Source organism: Eptesicus fuscus, chromosome 16 (genome assembly GCF_027574615.1).
Source record: "Eptesicus fuscus isolate TK198812 chromosome 16, DD_ASM_mEF_20220401, whole genome shotgun sequence".
In the NCBI taxonomy this organism is placed as follows: domain Eukaryota; kingdom Metazoa; phylum Chordata; class Mammalia; order Chiroptera; family Vespertilionidae; genus Eptesicus; species Eptesicus fuscus.
This window is the reverse complement of record NC_072488.1, coordinates 22,175,647-22,198,567: the sequence shown is the minus strand read 5'-3', so window position 1 is coordinate 22,198,567 and position 22,921 is coordinate 22,175,647. Positions and strand designations below refer to the sequence as shown.

The following is a 22,921-nucleotide window of genomic DNA, read 5'->3' as shown; positions in this document are numbered from 1 at the left end:
ATGGACACCCAGCCCTGAGCAGGCGCACACAGACTGTCTGGGGCTCTGGGTGTGGCTGCCAACTTTACTCGGTTCCTGCACGCTCCTGCGGCTCCCCTGGATCCTGGATGATCAGAGACCCTCATCTGGTTGGAGACCCTCAGACAAGTAGGGGCAGGTGGAAGGACAGGCATGGCTGAAGCTCTTCCAGGTTCAGGATGTTCCTCCAAGGGCTGAGCTGCCCAATTTGGCCTTGCATCTCCCCGCCCCCCCCCACCCCAACCCCCACGAATCAGAGCTCAGCCCACCCAGCTTGCCCTTCCAACCTTGCTGGAATCAGGAAATGAGATTTCAACTCCCTTCAATTAAATCCAGCAAATATTTACAAAGGATCTTCCAAGCATGAGGCTCTGTAATGCCAGGAGCAGTGGGGAGAGGCCCTTTGCCAGGTCCCGCCTCCCAGAGAACTTCAGGTTCCGGGAGATGAGGCCCCCACTTTAGGGTTTTGCTCCCCACCAACACCCACTGCTGCTGCCTGCATCCCAGCCTCCATCTCCCCTCCACAGGCCATAAACGGAGGCTGCCAGAGAGGGTGCCCCCCCTCCCCTGCCTTGGTGGCCCCTTCCCACCTCTGGGGTTCTCTCCTCACCCCCCAGGGCTCAGAGGACCCCTGCCCCTTTAGGGGATGGTATCAGGAGCTTGGGAGCCTGGCTTGCTTTCTGATTAGAAGGAAAAGCTATGCCTCTTCCAAAGGGCATAGCTTTTCTGCCTTCACAGTCCAACCCACAGGCAGCCTCTCTCAACTTATCCCCGAAGCTCCCTCCCTGCAGAGAAACGTGGAATATGACCCCTTGGATGAGGCATAAAAATATTGAGTCGGGTTTTTTGTTGTTTCAATCTAGAAACTGAAGAAGGACTTACCAAATAGTTAATAAATGAATGGACACTGTGCCTTTCCCCAGGCCCAGTTTCAGGCAGTCCAGAGTCCGGGATGGCTCTGTAGGACTCTTGGGAACCTTGGGGATCTTGGGGATGAGGGTGAGCACCTCTGTGTGGAATGTTGGGGCCGGGTGGGGGGGGGGGGCAGGGGGGGAGGAGTGCCTTCCCACTTTGGCTCACATTCAGCAAATGGCTTCATTTACTACTTATTAAGTGCTCCAGTGTGTCACCAGTGTGGTTGGTTTTATAAAAAACGATGCCTTAACAGAAGAATATTTTCATAGTTTGTAAATGAGAGGGGTGTAACAGGAAACTCTTCCTCGGCCCACAGGTCTACTGGGAATCCAATTTAAAGACGATTTGGGCATTTTTCTCTTATAGAAAGAAAACTAGTAGATGCAAGTGGCTACTAGTAGTGAACACCCCAGGACATTTCAGACAAAAATAGTCGGTTCTAGAAAATTGTAGGGGTCATTTTAACAATAAGCGAGAGAGGAACAGCTTTTCCAATAAAAATGTATGCTGAAGAGAGAGCACTTTGAAAATGGTTATTTGGAAATATTTTCATCGCAAGGTGTTCTAATCACTGAAAACTACGTAAGCATGTCGCCTATGGCAGACTCTACACGGTCTAAACAATAAGCTCGGAAAGTTTTTTAAATAAAGAGTTTAAGAGAATTTTGGATCTGATTGTTAAAAACACAAAACCGCAAAACCTTCCAAGTATTTTGTAAGAATGACTGAAATCAGGAAAAGTGGAAATTTACTAGCCAAAATCTCAATTAAATGGCACAATGGATGGGTGGAAGTGAAATATAAAGGTCGATACTTAATGGGCATAGTGTATGATGCAGGCCTATCATTTGGCAAGGTATCTCTTGTAGCTATGGCCATTATGAATGCCAAGAATTGAAATAAATTGCTGCATCACAAAGTATTTAAAATTTTTTTAATGTAATGCATGCAACCACAGACAGAACAGTGAGCATTCAATAGAAAGAAACTTCACAGCACCCTGAGCCCGTGGATCAACCTGGCTAGAGTCTGTCCGACTCCCGGACTCCCTGTTACATGAGATAATACATGTCCTTATTCTCGTATGCCTGATAAAAGAGGGATTCTTTCTGTTTTATTTTCTAAGCCAACTTGAGCCAGAATTTCTATCACTTGCAGCTGAAAGTTTCCACTTTAAATCGGTCTGTGAGTCCTCGGGTGGCTTCCAGCTGAGGGCTTCACTGGGGCTGGGTCCTGGGGTCAGGTCTCAGAGGAGAACCCAGGGGCAGTTGGTGAGATTGGGGGATCATGTTAGCAGCAGCCACGCAGTTTGGAGTCACCCTCCTTACCAGATCTGTGAGCAAACGGTAATCTTCTGAGACTGCTCCAGCCTGTGGCCTAATAATAATGATAATAACATAAAATAGCTAATATTTATTGAGCATTTTACTGTACAATAGGCTCTGTTTTAAATGCTTTACACGCATCGTTTCATTTCAGCTTCCTAACAACCCGATGAGGTAATGCTATTGTTATCCCTGTTTCTATGTGAAAACTGAGGTAGAGCAAATTTGTCCAAAGTCATAGAGCTTGCAACCCTCAGACCTGGTATTTGGACTCAGGCTGTCCTAGTCTAGGGTTCTCACCACATAGGCCCTGATCCCCGTGTTCTTGCTTGAAAGAGAGACTCTTTCTAACTCTTGGTGATTCCCTGCTTAGAGGAATTTCTGTTTATTGAGCTTTACTCATGACAACCCATAAAATTCATTCCATCTGGCAGTGACAACCGGAACAACCCATCCACCCATATTTGCGGACATGAGTCCCAACCTTAGAATTTGGCTTGAAGAGAAGATACTCATATTATACTTCTCAAAGGACCATCAAAAAGCAAGTCAGTGACTGCTCCAAAGTCTTTTCAAAAGGTCCCATGACAATCTCCCCGAAAGAGGACTCCCAAATGCTTCCTCTCCAATGTGAGTGCACCTTGTGAACCATTGTTAAGATTACAGCAGAAACAAACAAACAAACAAAAACCGTGCACACAGAGAGGCAGATAACAGGCAGCTCTGGAGATGGGCTATCTGGGGCCAATCCTGGCCGGCCACTCTCTAGCTGAGCAAACGTGGGCTATTTAACCTTCTGTGCCTTGGTTTCCTCAACTGAAAAAAAAAAAAAAAGCAAAACAATAGTATATATCATACAGATGTTAAGAAGATTAAATTAGTCAATATTTGCAAAGAACTTAAAACAGCACCTGGCAGAGTATATAAAGAACTCCTGGTTTTGGTAGTATGGACATTTTAATGATGTTAATTCTTCCAATCCATGAACACGGTAGATTCTTCCATGTGTGTGTATCTTCCTCTGTTTCTAAAAAAAAGTAAACTTTTATCTATACTTTGCATCATATACAAAATGTAACTCAAAATGGATTATGGACCTAAAGCTATAAAACATCTAGAACAAAGCTTTTGTGACCATGGGGTAGGCAAAAATTTCTTAAATATAGCACCAAAGTATGCTCCATAAAATAACAGATCGATAAACTGAATTTCATCAAAATTAAAAACTTCTTCTCTTAGTAACTATTACAAGGATGAAAAGAGGAGCCACAGATATTTGCAAATCATATATCTAATAAAGGACTCATATCCAGAATATGTAAAGAATACTCAAGGAAATTACCTGATAAATCTGATAAATAATGAATGAACGTGCTGAGATACCACTCATGCCTATTAAAATGTCTTACATGAGAAAGACTGGCCATACCAAGTTTGGGCAAGGATGTGGAGGAACTGGAACTTGCACACATAGCTGGTGAGAATGTAAAATGGTACAAAACCAACCATTTTGTAGGACTTTTTGGCAGTTTCCTATAAAGTTAAACATCCACCTATCATGTGATCCAGCCATTCCACTCCTAAGTATTTACCCAGAGAAATGAAAGCATATGTCAGCACAGAGATTTACTCATGAATGCACACAGCAGCTTTATTTGTAATAGCCAAGTAGTGGAAACAATGCAAATGTCCATCAACAAGTGAATGGATAAGCTGTGGTATATCTACACAAAGAAATATTATTCAACATTAAAAAAGAATTAACTGTTGATACATGCTGCAACATGGATGAGTTTCAAAAAAACATTATGCTGAAAGAAGTAACTCAGATTTTTTAAAAACAGCACATATAGTATGATTTCATTTATACAAAATTCTAGAAAATTCCACTTTCTAGGAATGGAAAGCAGAACGGTGATTGCCAGGGGATGGGGATGATGGGGGAGGGGTGGGAGGAAGGAATTAAACAGGAGGAAACTTTTAGGGTGATGAAAATGTATATTTTCTTGATTGTGGTGAGGGTTTCAAGTGTGTATAAATATGTTAAAACTTATCACGTTGTGCACTTTAAATATGTGCCGCTTGTTATAGGTTAATTATACCTCAATAAAGCTATTAAAAATAGATTACTTTTGTAACACAATAAATTTCTTAAAAGGCAGAAATATGACACTAAAGACATTGTACATTTTACATACATATTTTTGTGGTTAGTTATTGTGTGGCCCTATTTAATTATTCATATACTATTTACAAATTTCGTAATGTACAGATTATGGGTAAACCATGATAACTGCTTGAGTTTGGTTTTGTGGTCAGTTCTCTAAAAATCTGTAAATCAGGCTCTTGGCCAGGAACACAATCCTGTATTCTAATACCGTTTCTGTGGGAGAATCAGAATTGGCTTACATTATACTGACATGGTTTCTTCCCTCTGCCCCCAGGCTCCTTCTTCTCAAATCCGTCTTACAAACTGTTGCCAGACTTACCTTTTTTAAAAAACAACAACCCCAAATTAGATTATGTTGCTTCCCTGTTAAACCTCTCACTGATTCCAAATGGTAAAGTCTAAACTCCAGAGCATGACATTCAAGGTCCTTCTCCGCTGGCCCATCAACCTCACCTGTCCCCACACCCCATCCTTTAGGCACTTGAACCATTTGTCAGGTGTTTTCACCACTTTGAGTCTTTCCTCCAACTGTCCGACCATCAAGTACTAGTATGTCCTTCCCTTTCACCTCACTTGTACATCTGTAAAAGTCTCTCATCCTTCAAGACACCTTTCAAATCTCACCGTCTTGAGAGTCTTCCCAGATATCCCCCAAACAGAATTAATCACCCTTTTCACTGCACTCCCATAGCGCCTTACAGATATGTCTACTAGCGCCCATATTTTGTTGTGCTGCATCTTTATTGGTCAGGTTAGAGGCTCAGCTGCCATAACAAAAACAGTGACGCCCCCTACCCCCAAACACCAGTGGTTTGAGCAAGTTTATGTCTCTTTCACTGGCATGCTGGCTCAGCTCTGCGATGTGGGGATCCAACCCCCTTCTGTCTTGTTGCTCCATCACCCTTAGAGTTTTGCCCTCATGTGCACGGACCAACATGGCTCTCCAACAGCCACCGGGACAGGGGAAGGGACAGGGGAGGGTGTCTCTGCCTTTTTAGGATATGATCCAGAGCTTGTATCATCACTTTGGTCACATGCCATTGGCCAGAACTTAGTTGTAGCCACATAGAGCTTCAGAGACTGGGAAATGCAGCTTTATCCTGGGCAGCCACATACTTCATTAAAGGCCGGGTCTTGTATTATGAAAGGGAAGGGGGAAATGGATCTGGGGCTAAGAGAGAAGTCTCTGCCAGGCCACCCCTTTCACCACCCAACTATCTGTGGTCACCCTTCTTTTCACACAAAAAGCACAAGCACGGTCTTCCAAGGCCCGTAACGTCAAGTACCAGGCCATCCTGCACCCAGCACCTCCATCAGGACTGGATGTGGCACCTGTGGCCTGGAGACCAACACACTCAAAGACAAGTCATCTGCCTGCCATCCTCCAACACGCATTGATGGACTAAGGACCACATTCCACAATTAAAACACAGCAGCTCTCATTCAGAACATCAAACAACGGGAACTGCCCAGATGGCCCCAGTCCATCGCAATTGCCGAAGCTTGCCAGTTAGAAGTTATCAAGACTCCTTGCCCCTCTGTTTTCTAGAAGTAAAAGTTGATCCTCCAACTCCCTTGTCCACTGTCCTCGATGGCCCCTGGCTTTGCCCAATGGGAGGCTATGATGAGGTCATTATTCTCCACAACCACATCTGAAGTGGGCATGGAAGAATATGCCTCTCTCGGGCTTCCAGACTATGCGCTTCCAGTCAGTAACTCCAGCCAAAGGTCTTGTCCTGACGAAGTTTGTCAGGCTGAAAACGCTGGCTGGATTTTTCACTGGCTTCTGTGCTCTGCCCAAACCCCTCTCTAGGCTTAATGACTGTTATCTTCAGGCCATCAGAGACCATGGGCTGGGGTGCAAAGGGAACACCCTTAATCTGGTCTTGGCTGCTTGGGCTGCCTCCCATTGTCTGGCAGAGAATTCCGAACTAGGGGAGCTTGAGAAAGGCTCAGGGCCACAGTCGTAACTCCTCCTCAGGCTGTCTTCTCAGAGCCAATTTAGGTCACTGCTTCCATTTGGGTACAGAAGCAGTTAGCTTTTAATTCTTCAAGTCTCCAAATTCCCAGACTCTCAGTCAATCTAGACTGCAGGCAGCAGCTAGGGGTGCCCCTTAGCAGAAATGCATTCCCTTCTTCCTCTGTTTGCAGACGGGCTAGGTCTAACCTGGGTTCACGTCTCTAGGAACCTGCTGAACGCAGCAAGATGCAGCCAGTACTCACCAGGTACCAAGTTCTCCTAGAGCCGTGGTCGGCAAACTGCGGCTTGCGAGCCACATACGGCTCTTTGGCCCCTTGAGTGTGGCTCTTCCACAAAATACCACGGCCTGGGCGAGTCTATTTTGAAGAAGTGGCGTTAGAAGAAGTTTAAGTTTAAAAAATTTGGCTCTCAAAAGAAATTTCAATTGTTGTACCGTTGATATTTGGCTCTGTTGACTAATGAGTTTGCAGACCACTGCCTTAGAGTTATAGGCTCGGAGAACATGTGATCTTCGGTCCAGATGTCCATCACAGATCGTCTGCCAGAGTGTAAGGAGAGTCACCAGCTTCCCAGCCTGCAGATCCGTGTCTGCTCTACCCGGCTGCAAAGCCACTGCCACATATGTATTTTTATGGCAGCACTCCACCTCCATATTCTAAGTTAATTATGGAATCGATTTTGGCAGCTGTGACTGAGAGACCACACGTAACAGCAGCTTAAAGAAGATGGAAGTTTCTTTTTCTCACATGAGAGAGTCCAGGCTGGTAGGGTGGTTCTGCTCTGTGAAGTCACCAGGGCTCTGGGCTTCTGATTCTATCATTCCAGGAAGGTGTCACCCTCCACATGGTCCAGCATGGCTCCCCCCACCCAAGCTCTCATGAACAGAGACGGGGAGAGGCAGGGAGTGTGCAATCTAGAAGTTGAACACATCTTATCCACCTCTCTTGGGTCGGATGGCTATATTTAGTTGAAAGGGAGGCCATAGCCCAGCCATTGTAGCTCAGTGGTTGAGTGTCTACCTATGAACCAAGAGGTCAAGGTTCAATTCCTGGTCAGGGTACATGCCTGGGTTGTAGTTCCAATCCCCAGTGGAGTACATGCAGGAGGCAGCCGATTAATTATTTTCTCTCATCATTGATGTTTCTATGTCTCTCTCCCTCTCCCTTCCTCTCTGAAATTAATTTAAAAAATTATATATATACTAGGTGTACCAGTTAATAATGCAGATTTTTTTCAATAGGTGGAGTTACACATATGTTGTTATATATGCAATTTGATATGTATGCTATTTTGTTGTATTGCTCCTTCAGATTACCACTTGTTCCAATCGATGGCACACGCACTTTCTGAGCAGCACTTCAAAACATACGAAGAAGTGGAAAATTGGGTCTCTGAATGGTCTGCCTCAAAACAAGAAAAGTTCTATTGGGAGGATATGTACAAATTACCTGAAAGATGGGGAAATGTGCAGCTAGCGATGGACATTACTTTGAATAAAGCACTTTTGATGTTTCTCTTGAAATTATCATGTTTTCTTTTATTACAAAATCCTCATTATTAACCGGTAAATGGTCAATCCGTATTACTAACTGGTATCTGCATTATTAACCAGTATCCGAATTTTTAACCGGTATCTGCATTTTTAACCGGTTAGTAATGCGGATTGGCCATTTACCGGTTAATAATGGGGATTGAACATTTACCGGTTAATAATGAGGATTTTGTAATCAAAGAAAACACGATTATTTCAAGAGAAACATCCAAAATGCTTTATTCAAAGTAATGTCCATCGCTAGCTACACATTTCCCCATCTTTCAGGTAATTTGTGGATACTGTCCCAATAGAACTTTTCTTGTTTTGAGGCAGACCATTTAGAGACCCAATTTTCCACTTCTTTGTACGTTTTGAAGTGCCGCTCAGAAAGTGCATGTGCCATCGATCGGAACCTAACCTGAAGGAGCAAAGGCTGGTGAATACAGCGGGTGGGTTAATACTTCCCAGGCAAGATCTTTTAATGTGTCTTTAACTGGTTTTGAAGTGTGAGATGTTGTGTCATCATGAAGCAAAATTACTTTGCCGTGTTTCTGGCCCATTCTATCGGTTTTTACGATCAAAGAGTGGTTCAAATTGATTATTTGTTGTCAGTAGGGATCAGTATTAACAGTTTCACCTGGTTTTAGAGGCTCATAATACACCACACCTTCCTGATCCCACCAAACGCAGAGCATTGTCTTCTTTCCGAAGCAATTTGGCCTTGCAGTCGATGTTGATGGTTGACCTGGATCAACCCATGATTTTGTGCATTTGGGATTCTCAAAATAATTCCATTTTTCATCACCAGTCACAATTGGATGCAAAAAAGACTTTCTTTCGTGCCATTGAAGCAACATTTTACTGATGACTTTTCGGTTTTCCGTTTGTCTTTCGTTCAGCTGATGTGGCACCGATTTTCCTTCCTTTAAAATCTTTCCCATTGCTTGTAAACAATCGGAAATTGTTTGCTGAGCAACGTTTAATTTTTCTGCAAGTTGTTTTTGAGTTTGACACGCATCTTCATCCAATAATGCTTGTAATTGTTGGTCTTCAAACTTTTTTGGTTGACCTGGACATTCTTTGTCTTTCACATCGAAATCATCACTTTTAAAGGGTTTAAACCAGCGTTCACAAGTATCTTGAGATGGAGCATGTTCACCATAAGCTTCCCAAAGTATATGATAACTTTCAGCAGCACTTTTCTTCAAAATAAAGTAATGAATTAAAACTTCCCCCAAATGCTCTTTTTTTGGCATGAAATTCGACATTTTTAAGTGTAAAAATATCTATGATGTTAACACCATATGATGTCAGAAAATTTGACATATGAAGTTTTGAAGCTTGTTGTCAATATAACAAAATAGCATACATATCAAATCGCATATATATCAACATATGTGTAACTCCACCTATTGAAAAAAATCCGCATTATTAACCGGTACACCTAGAATATGTGTGTGTGTGTGTGTGTGTGTGTGTGTGTGTGTGTGTGAGTGAGACCATAAAATGCAGTCTTTATTCCGGGCTGTTCTATCGCAAAGTGAGGGAAAGGGAGAAAGCGATGGAGGGAGGTAATTAGTCACCTCTGCCACTGCCTGTTTCTACTTGAGAGAACTTTTTGAGGGGCAGGGGTTCTGTCTTACCATCTTCAGCATCAGTAGGTGCAGCCAAGTGTCACTGGGTCGGTGACTATACATGTTCAACCTCAATTCTCCCAGACAATAGCCAATCCCATCCTAGTGGGCATTTGTAGCATGGCTTGTGTTTAAAAGGCACCTGCACAAATGTAACCCAGGTGTTTCTAGCCTGCATGTCTTCAGGTTCTCCAGCCTTGTGGAATGACCTCCCATGCCCAATACTCCTGAGGGCTTTCAGCAGCGAGCAGCGAACAGTTTGTTTCTCCCAACTCCCTGAGGTACCTTTGCTCCCCATCATGACCCTCAGCCCCGTGGCTGCCTTCCCCTCTCAGAACTGGCTCTTGCTAAGCGAATGCCAGCCTCCTCCTCCCTCCCTCCCAACGCACCAAGAACGCAAGGCTCACATGCAGGTGTTTAATCAAGTTCAGGCATAATGGAGGGTGATTATAGGGAGGAAACCGACTTCAACGTCAAGGTCACGTATCACATCTTTAACATGTGTTGGTCATTCCCCACCACAGGGGATCTCTCCTCTCTGGTGTTTCTGTTGGTCCCTACTCCACCCCACGTGGTATTTTTCAAGCCTTGTCTCCAGACGCCCAAGATCTCTCTGTTCTCACCTATTCCTGAGCCCCTCGAACACTCACATGAGCTGCCCTCACAGCCTCACAATTTCTCTCCCTTTATCCTGCAGCCAGTTCAGCTCTTGTTTCATCCCAGCCGGACCCCTGCAGGTCGACAGGAGCTGTCTAATCCCCAAAGGGCCATCACTATGCTTCAATAAGCAAAAGGGCCGTCAACCCCAAGGTGAAAGAGGCCACAACCATTTGAATTTTAAAGCCACTTTATTTTCTCCCCATTCTAAGTACAAAACCTAATTTGATCCTCAAAACCCTCCATGGAAGGAGAGGAGAGAGACAGGGCTGGTGAGAGACACGGCTGGCCCACAGGTTGGGCTCCAAAGCCCCTGCCTAGGGACTAGCACATTGTCTTGAGTCATCACGGTGAGTTCTGTGACACGAGTCTCATTTCCCCTGCGCACGGTTTCCCAGGGACAGAGCTGGCTCCTTCCCCCCAATGCCTAACCAGGCGGGGCCCCTGGTGGCACCACGCAGGACCCACCTGTCCTGCCAACTGACTGAAACGGCCGTTGTGGTGAAAATCACCACATGCAGGGCAAACGGCTTCAAGACTGCTCTCCCTGAATGCATCTGAACAGTCCCCCAAACACCACCCCCAGGACGGCAGCCTCAGATTCCCAAAGCCTCCCCACCCACTGGCAGGGCACCCCTGTGGCAGGGGAGATGGGGGAGGAGAGGGGCTGGGCGCAGGGGATTGCATTGAATAGCTGCTTTCTTCTCAGAGGCTTCCTTACCCCCAAGTGGTCACTGATTAACCTTCCAGACTAGATAACCCCTCCATGGGAGGAAAAAAAAAAATGTGTGCTTAGCCTGAGTCATAAAACATCAATATTGACTTCTCACAGGTGAAGCCAAAGGGGAAGGGGTGGGGGAGGGGGGGTTGAGAGGCTTGCTCCAACCCCCCACGCCCTCTGCAAAGGCCTGAAACACCCAAGGGCCTGCCCACCCGGTCTCCTTCCCTGGGGAGAACCCTGGCTTCAGTATCTGAAGAAGCTGGGTTCCCACTGCCTCCACCTCAGAGGCACCCAGAGGCCAGGGGCCCAGGACCAGGACTATTCTATTCTCTGTTCTCCACTGTCTCGAGGGGGCCCTTTCCCCTTCCTGCACCCCTCCCCTCCACCCCGGCCCCAACAGATAAGAGAGTTGTAAAGGTCATAGGTCAGTCTGGAATCAGACTGCCTCTGCTCCGCTGTTTCCCAGCTCTGGGACTTGGACAGGTGACCGACTTGGGCCTCTGTTTTCTCGTTTGTCAAATGGGAGTGGTAACAGCACCTGGCTCACAGGGCTGCTTAGGATGATCAGCCAAGATCACTTACATACTTTAGAAGACTCACTAGGAGCTGGTGTTCCCATGAATAGTGTAGCAGTCTCTCTTTCTCCTCCCCCCGCCACCCCCTTCCTCTCTTTCTCCTTTGCTCTTTCTCTCCTTTCCTCCTTCACCTCCCACCTCTTGATATGCACATCACTTTCAGGAAAGGTTTCAAGACTATGGGAACAGCACAGGCAAAGGCACTGAGTGACTCGCCCAGAGCCAGAAACCAGAGGTCATGGGGCCATCCATGGGGGGGGTCTTTGTCCCTCTTCCCACTGGCCCAGAATGAATCAACCCCCAAACATTCTCTCTGGCTGGGAGGGGGGGGTCTGTGGGCACTTGCTGCTCAGGGTGAGGTCCCTGAATCTAAGATTCAGCTGTGTCCCCCTCAGGGAACCTCACACCTTCATCCCAGGGTCTTCTCTCCGTCCTCCATCTCCTTCCTTTTGGGGGCAGAGGTGTTTCTCCCGCCTCTCCCAGTCTTTCTGGAGAGTCAGAATGAAGGAGTTCTCCAAAGAATGTGCAGCCACTCTGGGCTGGGGACTTTCTAACATTGGGCTCAGGGAGCAGTGGGGAGGGGTTCAGGCTTCCTTGAGTCTCATCCAAGGCCAGGGTCCTCTCTGCCCCCTGCCCAGGTGAGCCCCACCTGATGCTATGGGAGGCCAAGACTCGGGTTGGAAGGGCCTCCCAGCAGCATTCGGACCAGACAAAGGCCCCACTGTCTCACTAAGCTGCCATGTTGGTGCGAGAGGGGGTGTTACTGGCCGTTCAGTCACCCCGGGGTGGCAAACACTCCCCCTTCTCCCCCTCTCCAGCAGGGCTTGGGAGTGGCTGCGGGCTCAGCAAGGAATGGGGTGGAGATAAGCTGGAGGAGGAGGCCAGCGGGTAGGGTTTGGCCACATGCCTGTTTTCAAGCCTCTGCTTCGCATTTGTGAGCAAGCAGGGAGGGGGCTGGGGGACTCCCCAGGTGGGGTGCTTCTGCAGCTGCGTGCCACAGGGCTAACGGGGGGTGGGTGACCTGCCTCTGAGAAGAGCTCCCAGCCCACTCCTTTCTCTCTACCTATCCTCACCTTCCTCTTTAGAAACTCCACTGAGTGCCTTCTGTGTGCCAGGCCCTTCCTCAGTGTCCCCCATCGCTCCCCGTCTCCCCAAACTCCCGCCCCTTCTTGATACCTTTGCTTGTACAGTTTACACAGTCTTGGAAACCCTTCCTGAGTCTCCTGCTTCCTCCAAGAAGTCCTCCTGGAGACCACCCTGATCCCATCCCCCCGGTTCCTCCTACACTGATGCCCCTCTGTGCTTCTTACCTCATTCTGTACTTGTGCGCCTCAGCTGCCCGGTGATCACCTTGGGGGTTGGGAGCCATAGATGACCCCCCTTTCCCCACCACGGGCAAGGAGCAACGGTAATAGGTTTATTGGCAATGCCAACCTCAGCCACAAATCAGGCAAGACGTTCCTCTCTTGCAGAACAACAACTCGAGACAACTTCTTTATCAGACAGAAAATTCCAGATACCTCCCTCCAGCCAGCTGTGCAAGATGTCTGAGAACCCTTTATCATCCTCCCCTCCTCCCCCACTTCCAGCCCAGACAGTATGTTCGTGGGTTTTGGAGCAGACGGGACATTGCTGGCTGACCTTTATGGCTGCCTACCTGATCCAGCCCTAACTGCAGTCCCCACCGCCTCGTGGCCCCTTCCTCCCTGTGGCAGCCCCAAGTTCAAGGCCGGACAGCTATCCTTGAGGAATCCATGATGGGGGGAATGGCAGTGGGGTGAAGGGGAGGCTGTGGGTCCTGGACACACACCTCTTGCCTCTGTTCTTCTCCTCCGAGGCCCTTCTGCCCCTCAGACCCCACCCTAGGAAGTTTGCCTGGACTCCCCTTGGTCTTCTGTCACAGGCACCCCTGCTTCCATGCCCCACAGCCCGCCAGGGCCCACCCCCAACTTCGTGCATGGCCTGGGCCAACTCCACCTGCACCAGCTGACACTGCCCTTTGCCAAGAGTGGGCTGGCCCACCCCAAGGACAGGAGAGGAAGAAGTTCGGGGGCAAGGGCCTCCTCAGGTTTTTCCTTCTTGACTAAACAAGGCAAGTTCATCAGCGGAATGTTTCTCACCAAGCTGAGAGCTGTTGCAATTTATTTTGTCATTTATTCGTTCAAACACACTCTGCCCCCTGCCCCTCCTGCCACTAAGGAATGTTCTTAGTAACCCCGTTTTCTAGCGAGGAGGGTCTTATGATGTGGGCAAGAGCTGGGAATGAGGCAGGCGCGCAGGTGAGGAGGAGTGAACGGAGCAGGTAGGCAGAGGGAGGCAGGACTGGGTGGCCTCCCAGGGAGCGGTCCTGCCGCCTCAATCGCCAATCCCAGCACGATGGCGCCACCTGCTGTGGGGAGGGAGCAACACAGCGGACTCCACTGAGGGGCTTGAGAATTTGGGGTGATCCCTTTCTCGGGGATAGCCTCTGTTTGGGGCTATAGGAAACAAGACTTCTGAATGGGGTCATCTTCCATCCCCCGCTGCCTCTCCGGTGGCCACTGTGCTGGGCGGCCGGAGTCTTTCTTCTTCCCCATTTTCCAAGTCCCGAGACTGCCCTCAGCCACACCGGGTCCACGCAGGGTTCCATGAAGCCGCTTCCCAGACCCCCCTCCTCGGTTATTTCAAATCTCCTCCTAGACGGCACCATATTGCATTGGCACCATTCTGAATCGCTGCTTAGCTGGGGGGAGAGGGGGCGTTTTTAAGATGTCCCACAGCTGCGATCTGAGAGTCAAGCCCCACTCACCCCCTTGCGGTGAGATTCTCCCTCAGACCTGACCCTGGTCTCCCACACCACCCACCTCTGCGGTTCCCCTGGGGGGAGGATAATGCTGCCTTTTTGCCTCTCGCGTTCTCTAGTGGTCCCACGACCATGGGGCAGCAGCCTTTCTATATCTCGTCCACTTCATTCCCTACCTGATGCCTTGTTTTGAATCTGCCCTCCACTTCACGGGCAATGTGCCTTCACCGGGGAGGGCTGCCCGAGAATAAGAACCATGGGGAGGAGCAGATACATCACTTTACATGCACACGCACGAAGCTCGCATCTGCACGCAGAGACCCACGTCCAGGTCAGTACCGAGACCCTGCGTGGCCGGGCACTCACCAAAAACGCCCTACGGGTGAGCTGGGACCCATTCAGGGGGCACGCATGCATCTAGGATTTCTCAACATTCTCCCAGGGACCATCCCCTCCTGGATCCTTCCTCTTCACTCTCAGGTTATTTTTCTTTTCTTGTTTAAAATATGTTTTTATTGATTTGTTGTGTGTGTGTGTGTGAGAGAGAGAGAGAGAGAGAGAGAGAGGACGTTAGAGAGATAGAAACATGGATGAGAGAGGAACATCATCAATAGGCTGCCTCCAGCACAGGCCCCCACCGGGGATCGAGCCCACAACCTGGGCATATGCCCCGACCGGGAATCGAACCCGAACCGGCAACCTCTTGGTTCCTGGTCCACACTCAACTGTTGAGCCACGCTGGATGGACTCCGATTATTTTTCTGTCTCTGTCTCTCAAAGACCTTGGGAGGGAGGCAAGGAGGAGGGAGCTATACCTCTATTCAGATCTTCCTAAAGACAAAAGTCTGGAGATGCTCAGTCCCCTTTAAGTCCATCCGTCAGCGGCCCAGGTCTTCCCTACATGAATCCCCACAGGCACCTCCAGTTCAACCCGTCCAAACTGCCTCCTCCTCCGCCTCCAACGGCCTGCTTCTCTTTTCCCAGCCCCACAGGCATTGGTTCTCTGTGCTCCCTGAATCCTTCCCATCCTTCCCCTCTCTCTTCCACTGCACTGGGTCAGGTCCTCCTTCCCATCTGGGTCTCCTTCCCATCTGGGTCTCTTCCCCCCACCTCCCTCCCACCCCCTTTTACAGGAAAGACCACAGGACTTTCCTTAAATGGAAACTGGGCCTTCAGGATCCCCAGCCCCCAGTTTAAAATCCGTTGCAGCCTCCCCAGTGCCCTCAGGATCACACCCTTTGGAAGACAGCCGCTCCTCCTGATGCAGCCGGGCCCGCCTTGCCCTTCCTGGCCCTTATGCTCCCGCGGTGACGGCTACTTCACTGCTCCCCAAGCAGCCTGGCTCTCTCCCACTTCGGCCCTGTCACACGTGGTGTTGGAATGTTCTAACTCTCTGGAGTGCCCGCTGAACTGCTCATATTTTAAGATCCTGCTTGAGTCACCTCCCCTGGGAAAGCGTTGTTAGTCAGAGTTCATCATTCCCTTCTCCGAGTTTCCATGGCATCTTATTCAGGTTTCTCCCAGGCGCTGCTCCCCTCCTCCACCTGCTGCTGCACATCGCCCCTGCCCGGACTGTTGTAGATGTCTCCTGAAGGGTCCCCCGGCCCTTGCCTTGCCCCCTTCCAGGCTACAGTGGACACAACAGCTCGAGTGGTCCTCTGAAAAGCCAGTCGCTACACGTCCCTCTGTTCAAAGCCCTCCAGCACCTCCCATCTCACGTACCATAAAACTGAAAACCCTACAGTGGTCTCTGAGATCCTCCTGGTCTGGCACCTCTTGACTTTGGAGCTCCACTCCTACTCCCTCTCCCTCTCTACCCCAGCCACACTGACCTCCTTGTGGCTCTCGAAATCCAGGCCCCTCCCGCCTCTGGGCCTTTGCATGTCCCCGGATACCCATTCTCATCTCCCTCACCAGCTGCAAGTCTTCACTCCAGTCTCATCTTCTCAGAGAAGCCCGCCTTCCCCGCCCTGGGACCACTGCAACTGGCCCCCACTTCCTGACCCCCCTCCCTGGCTCCATTTTACTTTCTTTCCATAGAACTTACCACCTTCTAAACATCTCATTTAACCTATTATTTTATTTTTATAGTTTGGCTGCTCTTCTAAAAATATCTGTTTATACACTGAGAGATCCTTTGAGATTAGAATAGTGCTGGCACATGCTACATACTCAAGAATGAATGAATGAATGAATGAACGAATGAATCAGAGCTATTGATGAGCTCCTTCAGTGCTCAGTGATGTCCCAGAGACTGAATCCATGCTCAGTCACCTCTGGATCCTCAGGGCTTAGCCCACTGTCCTGGCTACTTGGTGTACAAGAACCATTTATTGAATGAATGAATGAATGAATGAGGCCCTGCTCTTTGGGCCTAAACAGATCAGAAAACCCTCCACATTAATGCTATCATTGCCAAACTGTTCCTGGGCTCCCCCTGGGCCAGGACCTTACTTCCTCCAGAGTCCTGCCTCCGCCCTGCCTCCTTGAATCCAGGCCCTGCTAGCTGTTTGTTTGGAAGGACTTGATAAACCAATCTCCACTCAGGTGAGGCTGCCTGAATATTGTATCAGACCTGACGCTTTCCAAGAAAAGGTGTGCATTGCAACTAGAGCCAATCCCTTCGTCCTAAGGCTTGAAGCAGAGTGGTGGGACCTCAGGGGTGGTGTGAGGCTGGAAAAGATGTCTGGGGCCTGCCTGGGCCGCAAGCTGCAGCCAGCCCTGAGTGGAGCCTGCTGTGGCCTCTGTAGAGGGTGCCTTGCCCTTCCTGGGCACCCTCCTAAGGACAGGGTCTTGGTTCAGGGGCTCAGCTCTGAGCAGAGGAGCAGAAATTAAACTCCACACACAGAGTGGGAGCCAGAAGGCATCGCAGCCAGGGACCTGTTGTCCCCCAGCCCCTCCCATCTAACCCGGCTCCTTTCAGGATCTCAGGGGCTACCAAGGAGGTGAGGGGTAAAGGGTGGAGGTGGGGCCTGGCTCCCCAACTGGGCTGGACACCCCCACCCCCAACAATGTGTGCCTTGGAGGTTTCAGGCTGTTTTTGTAACCACGATCACGTGTTACTTCATGTAACCTGAGCCCCCTGACACGGCATGAGTCTGCACCCCAGCTCCAGAGCCACATCTGCTTCTCATTTCCGCCCCAGGAAAATGGCCCAATTTCCATGAGCCGCTGGCCCAAGCCAAGCCTGGAGCCTCTCAGTGGCCAACCCCACCCAGCTGGGTTCCATTACTGGGGTGGGGGTGGGAACTGAGAGAGCTTCAGAGGCAATGAGGTGTGCTGTGGAGCTGGATGGGGGCCAGGAGGCCAGAGCTCTTGGGCAAGCTCTGTCAGGACATCGCTGTTTGTCTTTTGGGGGGCGTCCCTAACCTCTCAGAGCCTCGGCTTTCTCATGAGTAACACATGAAATGTGGTACTCTACTGATGGAGGAGGTATTATTAGGATTTGGGGACCAAGGTGGCTCTTTGAATATAAAAACAACAGAATTTCCCCCAAAATTAGAACCAAGAACCGTGTGGCCACTGGGATTGGTCTATGTCAGGAAGACGGTGGGGACCTGGAACCCAAAGTGTCCTTTTCTCCTTGAGCAATGGGTCAGGCCTTGCCCTTAGTAGTGTGGTAGAGTTTGGACCCAAGTTCTTATGCTGATGGGTCTAACCCCAGTTTCCAGTTCTCCATTACCGGCATTTATTAAACACGTAGTATGTGTCAGGCCCTGGCCAGGGGTCGGGAGACCGAAGTGATAAACACAACTTAAGTTCCTTGTGTATTGGGGTGGGGGTGGGGGAGAGGATGGCACAAGTAAATAAAGAATTACAGTCCAGCCAGCAGAGGGGAGGGGCATGTGGACAGAGAGAGGCCAGAGGCTGGAAGTAACACATTCTATTTCTAGTCTTCTAGTGGGGACCCTTACTTTTTAAGACATTCTTAACCTGATGTTTTTTCTAACAAAGTCTACAGCCGACTCCCTCCTTCTTCCAACCAAGATAAGGGCCTTCGCATGTGACCTCCAGACACCTTCTCCCACCCTCCGTGTTTCTAAACCTTCTATCACGTTCCCCCTTTGGGAGCTTCTCTCCACAGAGGGATAGCCACACTTCAGGTGCCACCCTGGCAGCTGGGCCCTGCACCCAGTGATTTGGTCAGGGCCTCAGCTGAAATCCACAGGGGGCTGGCAGAGGAGAGAGGAGGGTGCTGGGCAGGAGAGACTGCCCTTCGGCTTTGTCCCCAGCCCACGGACATGAACAGCAGGACAAGAGCACCGCGTGCAGCTTCCGGGGACATTGTAGGGTCTTCACCCCGCTACCATGTCCCCCACAGCACTAAACACAACGGAGGCCCATTTTACAGATGAGAACTTGAGGCTTATTGAGGCTCTATAACTTGGTCAAGAACAAAGAGTCAGCAGGTCTGAAACCTGGTCTTTCCGGCCCCATGATCTCAACCTTTGCACCAGTGTGGCACTACTCTTGAATACCTATATTAAAATCCTATTTCTGTCACTTACTAGGAACAGAACTTGGGCAAGTTCTCACAGTCTCTGTTCCTCAGTTTGTAAAGTATACTTTAAAAAATATATATATGTTTTTATTGCTTTCAGAGAGAGGAAGGGAGAGGGAGAGGAGGATAGAAACATCAACGATGAGAGGGAATCATCGATCGGCTGCCTCCTGCATGCCCCCTACTGGGGTTCAAGCTGGCAACCCAGGCATGTGCCCCGACTGGGAATTGAACCGTGGCTTCCTGGTTCATGGGGTCAGTGCTCAACCACTGAGCCACTCCAGCAAGACTAAAGTATATTTTGTAATAAATAAACTTTATTGAGGGATAACTTCCATGCAATAAATACACAGATTAAATGCTCAGCTGGATGAATTTTGAAAAATGTATTCATATGACAACCACACGGCCAAGATATAGGACATTTCCCTCTCTCAGGAAGGCCCCTGTTCTGCTGGGCTTTCCCATCTGCAAAAGGGGCACACCAGAATACTGCCTCTGGGTGTGTTAGGGAGGTCGGATGAGATAATATAGGCAAGATATTACAAGGCCCCTGATACGAAGTAAGCACTCAGTCAACATGGATTGTTTGTATGACCTCATGCGGTCTCTTGCCTCCCTGTCCCCTCCTTGAGGCTGGGGCAGGAATCAGGGCAGGTGCTGAGACAGTCTCTCTGAAGCCTCCCCTCCTAGCCTGAGGGCATCAGCCTGAGTAGGAGAAGCCTTGGGGAGATGTGATACACAAAAGGCTCAAGTCCTCTGCCTCCAGGAGTCCCCATGGGGCTGGGAACGGAGCTTTCCCCTAAGCCTGGCCCAGAACATGGGTCCTCTGTTTTTCTGAGATCTGCCCAGGTCTCTCTCAGGCATTTTGGTGGCAGCTTCATGATTGGGCAACCTGTGCAGTCACTCGGGCCCATGCTCAGAAGGGCCCCACACTTGGTTTAATGATCTGGTGTCACCCTCATGAAAACCTTAATTTTTGAACAAGGAAGCCTGCATTTTCATTTTGCACTGAGCCTTGCAAATGATGTAGCGGTGGTGATGGTGGGGAAGGGAGAGGGAGCTGGCTGGTCTCCTCCCTGGGAAACCTAGTACCATCACCCCCACCCTTCTCTTCCACACACTCACTATACATAGTCACACATACTCATCCATCACCTCCATTGTCCCCTCTCTGTCCCTTCCCATGGTGGGGCATCCAGGAGGGCCTGGGTCACACAGAGCCGCCAGCTGCCAGGAGGAACCAACAGACTCTGGAAGCCTGCTTGGCCTGGAAACCCCCTTGGGGACAGCTCCTGCTCCCAGGGCCTGCTGGCCCGGCCACCCGAATTCCCATCCTCTGACGGTCCTCTCTAGCCGCCTCCGCCCAACTCTGCAGCTCAAGTGTGAAACCACAGCTGGGCGCCAGCCAAGGGGGCTTGGGTTTCATCACATTCAACTTCCCACACCTCGGCCAGAGGCCAGGGTCCGACGGGGCTGCTGGCCAAAGGCCTGGGCTAGAAGGCAGAGTAGGGGGTGGATTCCAGTCTCCCCTAGCTCCCTCTGCATCCCAGAGTACCCTTTCTCTCTCGGGCCTCAGTTTACCCTCTATGTAGGGCTGGAGCCGATGCCAAAGGTGTAGGGAAGGTAGGCCTCAGAGACCGAAGTATTGAAGGAGGTTCTAGAACTACCCTATTCCAGTACGGCAGCTGTGAGTCACATGTGGCTATTTAAATTTAAACTCATTTCAATGAAAGGAAATTAACATTTTAGTTCCTCGGCCACTCTTAGCGACATTTCAAGGGCTCCATAGCAGCACGCGTCCTGTGGCTGTCATGTTGGACGGCACAGATACAGAACAGTTCCATCAGCACAGACCGTTCTATTGAGACCTGCCTACCTCACGCCTCGGCTTGGGGGGCACGTGCCTGGTCTAGAGCAGCGGTCGCCAGCCGGTGGTCCGCGGATCCCTGGTGGTCCGTGAGGTCCGAAAGACTGCCGACCTCTGGTCTAGAACAGTGGTTCTCACACGTTACCTGCCGCAGAACCGCCTGGAAGCTTGAGAAAGCACGGTGAACTCAGAGACAGCTCTTACCACGCACACTTTTACTTCGTTTATGAGCCAGGTTGAAACAGATAGTTTGGGTTCTGTTCACCTTAAGGTTCATTATCATTTGGGAAAGTCTGCATAAAGTGACTGAAAGATACTGGGTCCCTTTGATCTGGGCACATGATGAAGGATGCATCGGAGGGGTGATAGGCAGGCCCCAGGCGAGAAGGAAGGGGGAGATGAGGAGAGGGGAGGGGGTGGGCGAGTGGGGGAGCAGCCTTTCGTGCCTCTCCTACTAACGTTGTTCTTCTTATGCATTATCTCATCTGTTCCTCACAACGCCCTTATAAGTCGGTAACGGTGGCTCCAGGAGGTCATGCCACCCCCCGGCAGACGCGGGGTCACTAAGGCAATTGGGCCGGACTCCGCTTCCTTTTCCTCCCCTCTCTCCAACTCTGAATATTTTCAGATGAAATAAGCCTGGGAAGAGGGGAAGGCTCAGAGCGGTGAATACATTTTTTTGTTTTCTGGGCTCGTTGGGCTTTGACAGGAAGCTTGGCCGAGTGCAGGCGTCTGAGTCCTTGCTTTCAATGGTGCTTTTTAGGCTTGCCTCGGCACAGAATGGAAGGAGCCGAGGTTATAAATATCGGCAGGCTTCGGTGGCCCGCTCAGTCCCTGAGCCCCACGCCTGCCCTCCTGGGCCCCCCACCGCCAGCCAGCACCACCCTCTGTGCTTCTGGGAAGGGTGGGAAACGATGGGTCCTGGGTTGGGAAATCAAGGATGAGGGATACCCCAAAATTGTCCTCTTCTTCTTTTAGAAGAAGGACTGTTTTCAACATCAGGGAAACTAAAATCAAACTAGAGGCCTGATGCACGAAATTCGTGCAAGAGTAGGCCTTCCTTCCCCCAGCTGCCGGCACCGGCTTCCCTCTGTCCGCAGGCAGGCACCCAGGACCTGGGCTTCCCTCGCAGCCCCAGCTTCATCCAGAAGGTCGTCCGGTCTAATTAGCATATTATGCTTTTATTATTATAGATAGCCAACTGTGGAGATCCTAGAATGACCCTCATTCCTGGCCCTACTGGGAATGAAAGTCCCTCTTCTTACTTTGTCACTCCACCCTCCTAAGACGCCCCCACAGTATGATCACCCTTTTGATATTCGGGTAGTGCCTCAGACTCTTTTCTCCACTCTCCCTCACCACTGCCCTGTGGGGAAGGCAGGGCAAGACTTGGCCCCATTTTACAGATGGCCGAAGAGGTGACGTGACCACACAGTCCATCACTGGGGGAGCCGCCTGTCCCTGCCTCCTGATCGCCAAGCTCTGCCACCACACCTCACACCGGCGGGCTTTGGAGGCCTGCTTCCCCCCTGTCCCCCCACCACCACCCCCGCCCTGCACTCCCTCCTATACACACCCCTGTCTCTGCACTGAGGCCCAGGAGCACAGTTGATTTAGAATTTCCTGCCCTTCTGACAATCTGTGTGCACAAAACGGGCTTTATTTAAACCACTTTGGAGGGCATCTCCTCTACCCCTTCCTCTGGCTTCATTAATCTGAAGCGAGATAAATCTTCGGCATTTAACTACCTGATTACAAACATGCTCCTGGTTCCTGTCCCGGCCCCGATGGGAAGCTCATTTCTCAAAGGGTTAATTAACAGCCTTCACACAGGCCGCATTTAGCAACGAGCACAAAGCTGCACACATAAATAACGTCTCGAGCGGAAGAAGAGGGTGCAGATGGTTTGTGACTTTGCCGTCCAGAGTTTTTTAAACCGGTGTGAACCACGTCCTGTCGGGACCCAGGACCATGAGTCAGGGTCAGGCTTCGAGGTGGGCCAGGCCAGAGACACCGGTGGCCAGCTCTCTGCTCTGTTGAAAGAAAGTCTTAAAGGAAAACAGAGTGTTGAGCCAACATGTGGGGGAGAGAGGGAGGGTGTGGGGTGGGGGAATGGGCCTGCTGACTGACTAGGATTGAGAGGAGCCAGGGAGAGCCAGAAAAGGGAGCTGGAAGACAGCTGAGTCCCAGCTCCCCAGGCCGGGGAGGGGGGGAGCTTCACCCAGAAAGTCAGACCCC

The 22,921-nt window shown here is 50.0% G+C and overlaps 2 long non-coding RNA genes across 3 annotated transcripts in view; both read right to left on the bottom strand.

Moving 5' to 3' along the window:
* LOC114230276 (uncharacterized) overlaps nt 1-22,921 on the bottom strand; it is a 198,577-nt gene that overhangs the window by 126,482 nt on the left and 49,174 nt on the right. The gene's annotated exons all lie outside the window — the stretch shown is intronic.
* On the bottom strand, nt 1,854-7,125 carry LOC114230229 (uncharacterized). The gene is made up of 4 exons (XR_008558556.1): nt 6,652-7,125; nt 3,170-3,285; nt 2,959-3,074; nt 1,854-2,310 (listed from the first exon to the last, which is right to left on the bottom strand). It is a non-coding gene; the product is annotated as an uncharacterized LOC114230229 (long non-coding RNA).